Source organism: Callospermophilus lateralis, chromosome 8 (genome assembly GCF_048772815.1).
Source record: "Callospermophilus lateralis isolate mCalLat2 chromosome 8, mCalLat2.hap1, whole genome shotgun sequence".
Taxonomy (NCBI): domain Eukaryota; kingdom Metazoa; phylum Chordata; class Mammalia; order Rodentia; family Sciuridae; genus Callospermophilus; species Callospermophilus lateralis.
The window spans coordinates 127,789,555-127,794,011 of record NC_135312.1 but is presented as its reverse complement, the minus strand read 5'-3'; the positions used below and the strand labels follow the sequence as shown (position 1 = coordinate 127,794,011).

The following is a 4,457-nucleotide window of genomic DNA, read 5'->3' as shown; positions in this document are numbered from 1 at the left end:
TAGCAATACATATACACACACATACATATATATATATAGAATACAATTCATAAATAAGTCAAAAAATGGAAGCGATATTTGCAATAAAAATATTTGCACAAAAAACCCACACCAGACCTTGTGGTTCGTGCTTATAATCCCAGAGGCTCAAGAGGCTGAAGCAAGAAGGAATGCAGGTTTGAAGCCAGCCTCAGAAAGTTAGTGAGGCTGTAAGCAACCTAGGGGGACCCTGTCTTGAAATAAAATAAGTACATAAATAAAAAGGGCTGGGGATGTGGCTCAGAGGTTAAGTGCCCTTAGGTTTCATCTCTGATACCATAAAAATAAAGCCCCCAAAGTATTATTATGCAAAATATATAAAGAACCACAAATCAATGAGAAGAAAAATGAACATGTAATAGATTTATGGACAAGAGAAATGAATAACCATTTTCAAAACAGAACAGCATGATAGGGTAATAGACATGTGGACAGATATTTGATCTCATATAACGAGAACTGAAAACAGAAATGCCAATGAGCTACATGTTACAGCAACGGAAGTCCAAGTGTTGACAGGGTTATGTAGGATGACAACACATAAACTGCTGGGCGGGTATGACTTGTTCAATCACGTTGGAACCTACTAAAAACAAAAACACAGGTTCTATGTATACCATATTTATTAAGGAATATTATTTCAGATGTGTATCCGTAAGTACTTAGATGTTGCAATAGCAAAATAATAACAAAAATAAAATTGAGTAAAACAGGAAGATTTGTAAAAAATCAAACGTTCTTTATGATTATGGGCTTAATAAGTAAATTATGTAGTTTGAACAAACATGTTATTTTTAGTATTTTAACAAACAAAGTTATATTAATAAGTGGATATTTTATTGGTCAGGCATTTTAATCATTTGAGGGTTACCAGAACCACAAATAAAGATTATACATGCAAGCAATAAATAAATAAATAAATAAAATGTGAAGTCAATTTTTTGTAAGTGAATAACACAAGGGGATTCAATCCATTTCATAATGAAGTTCATTGAGAGATACAGGACCTTGGTCAATGTCATAAGTGATATGGATTATCAAGTGGAAAAGCACCACATATCTTTTTTTTTTTTTTTTTTTGAAGGCCTGGTCTTATTTATTTGTTACTCTTAAAAAATTCTCACTTTAGGCTGGACTCAGAAGTAGAAGCTCTCTTAGAGGACAGCCTGTGTCTCTTGGCAATCTGTTTCTGACATTTTTCTTTGGCTTCTTTCATTTTCTTGGCGAACAGTTTGGCAAAACCCGCTGCCTCTTCATATTCTTCTTAGCATGCTGTTTCTTCAGAGCCCTTGTATTTGCAGGACACGTGCCCTAGCGCGATGCTGAATCTTCAGTGTTTTGTCCTGGTTTCTTTTTCTTTCATGTTTAAGGGTTTTCCACAAACTTATTGGTGGAAATAATTTTCCTTAGAGAGATTGAAAAGTTTGCAGATTCTACTAGCTCTTTTGAGTCTCAGTCTATAGATTACAGTAGTATCCATAAGTCCAGGAATATCCTTGTCTTCTTTTTTAACATTAACCAAGTTGAGAACGCTCAGATTGGCATCCGCAATGCATCCTTAAACAGTTTGCACTTTCTCTCTCCAGTTCACCTGTGTCTATAATAGGAATGCCCCTTACTCAAGAGCAGGCCAACCCGGCCATGGTTCAAGACACCCTGCTTCATGGGGAAACCTTGTTTGTCATTTCCACCATTGATTCAGACCACATAGCACTTCCATCCTTCACTCAGAGCATCAGCAGCAACTTCTGTGATTAAAAAGTACAAAGTTTGAGTTCATTTTCCACTTCAATGAGTTTCTCACCAGCAGTAGCTGGGAAGGAGATATTGAGCTTCATCTTGGAGATACTGATCACCCACAAGATGCCATGAAAAATAGGAATCCACCTTAAATTCTTACTAACTCATCTTCTTAAATTACTACTGACTTCCTAAGAGATTGTGATCATGGTATTTAACTTGATCAATTATCAGGTTCACCATGAAATAAAAGGTGGCTAATTTTTCTACCAAAAGAGTATTATGTAAATGATAATATTAAATACTCATAATCTATATTGAATTTTTCTTAAAAAACATAAATAAATTTGAAGGAGAATTTTTAGGGGTTCAAGATGGATGAGCATATATTCTAGAAAACATTAACATTCTTGCCATCATGTTTGGCTTCAGGACAAGCTCTTGATCCTCCTAACTCAATGCCAATTCAGTAAAATTTTTTGTACTGCTCTTTTTTGTCTGATAAGTTCTATAAATATGTATAGTTGAGAATTAAGAAAGAAAATGAATATACATTTTCTTATTTTTTTAATCATCCATCCCCAAGTGCTGATCACCTAGAATTCAACCAATAATTTCTCTCCTGATGTTATTCCTACAACCAAAAAAAAAAAAAAAAAAGAAAGAAAGAAAGAAAAGGGAATTCAGGCTATTAAAAAATATGCTACATAAAGAAGCAAATTTAATTGCCAATTGTTATCCCAACACTTAAAAATTGTTATGGAGAATGATGATACTGAATCCAATGTGTCTATTTCAATTTTTTCTTAATTGTATGATCCTTGCATACTGGGATAAATCCTGTCAAATCATGATAAATTATCTGTTTTATTGTGCCAGTTTCAGTTTGCTAGTATTTTGTAGAGGATTTTTGCATCTGTGATCATTATGGAAAACAGACTTTGGTTTTCTTTTCTTCTAGTGTCCTTGTCTAGCTTTGATATCACAATAATGCTGACAAATAAAATGAGTTGTGATGTGTGCTCTCCTTTTCAATTTGTTGGAAGAATTTGAAATGCATCAATATTAGTTTCTAAATGTTTGTTACAATTCAGCATTGAAAAACCAGAAGTCCTGGGATTTTCTTTGATAGGAAACTTTATTATCTGTTCAATCTTCTTTCTCATTATTGGTCTATGCATGTACTTTATTTCTTACACAGTTTTGGTAAGGTGTGGGTTTCTAGAAATTCATCCATTTATTATAGGGTATCCTATTTGTTAGTGAAGTCTCTACAATCCTTGAGTTTGAGATTTATCAATTAGTCCTCTTTCACTCTGATTTTGTTTCAGTCCTTTTAAATATATATATATTAGTTGTAGGTGGACACAATACTTTTACTTTATTTATTTTTATGTGGTGCTGAGGATCAAAACCAGGGTCTCAGACATTAGGCAAGCACTCTACCTCTGAGCCACTACCCCAGCCCCTCTTTTTATCCTTTATAGACTATGTAAATTCTTATGAATTTTGTTTATATTTTCAATAACAAAGTTTTAGTTTTGCTTATTTTTCTAATGTTTTTCTAGTCTCTACTATTTTCTGCTCTAATCTTTTATTTCTGTAAATGAACAAAAATCTTTTAATAAAATCTACCATCAATTCATGAAAAACAATTTCAAATAAGTAATTTCGAATTTTTAAAAGGGAATCAAACTTAATATATGTCATATGTAGGAAGCCTACAGCTTAGATGATGATCAATGATAAAAGTTGAAAGCATTTTCTCTAAGATCTGAAATAAGACACATGCTCATTTTTGACATTTCTACTTTATGTAACAGTTGAAGTTCAAACCAGCACAATTAGGCAATTAAAAAAAAAAAAGGATTCACAAAAGAATGGAAGTAGTGAAATTGTCTCTCTTTGCTGGAAATTTGATCTTATGTATAGAAAACTCTAAAAAGTTTTCCTCCAAATCCTTTTGAGGCTGATAAACAAATTTAGTAAAGTTGATACTTACAAAATTAACATACATGATTTATTGGTATTTATGTAATGAAAAACCTCTCCTAAAAAAAAAAAAAAGCAATTAATAATCCTGGCACAGTGGAAGCTGAGGCAGAAGGATTGCAGGTTGGAAGCCAGTCTCAACAACTTAGTAAGGTCTAAGCAATTTAGTGAGACCCTGACTCAAAATTTAAAAACAAACAAACAAACAAAAAATAGGTAAGAAATTGTTTGGGACATGGCTCAGTGTTTAAGCACCCCTGGGTTCCATATCTGGTACCAAAAATAAATATATTGTTAACAAGTCCATTCACCACCCAAAGTGAACTACAGGTTCGATGCAGTTCTTAAAATTGCAATGTCATTTTTCACAGAAATAGAAAAATCCATTCTAAAATTTGGACTGAAACAAAAAAGGTCTTGAAGTATCAAACCAATCGTGGGTCAGAGGACAAAGCCAGAGCGTCACACTCTCTAATTTCAAAATATAAAGTTACTAAAATAAAAGCTACACAACACTGGCCTGAAAACCAATAAATCAACCTGCAAATCAGGATAGGAATTCCAGATATAAGTCTGCAAACTTATTTTTGACAAATATACTCTAAGAATGCACAATGTGTATGGATGGTATATTCCAATGAATGGTAGTGGGACTCACCCTTAGTGACAAACACCTATAATCACCA

At 33.0% G+C, this 4,457-nt stretch overlaps 1 pseudogene; it reads right to left on the bottom strand.

The window, feature by feature from the left end:
* Nucleotides 1–1,159: 1,159 nt before the first annotated feature.
* On the bottom strand, nucleotides 1,160–1,877 carry LOC143406306 (small ribosomal subunit protein eS6 pseudogene; annotated as a pseudogene).
* Between the last annotated feature and the right edge of the window lie 2,580 nt (nucleotides 1,878–4,457).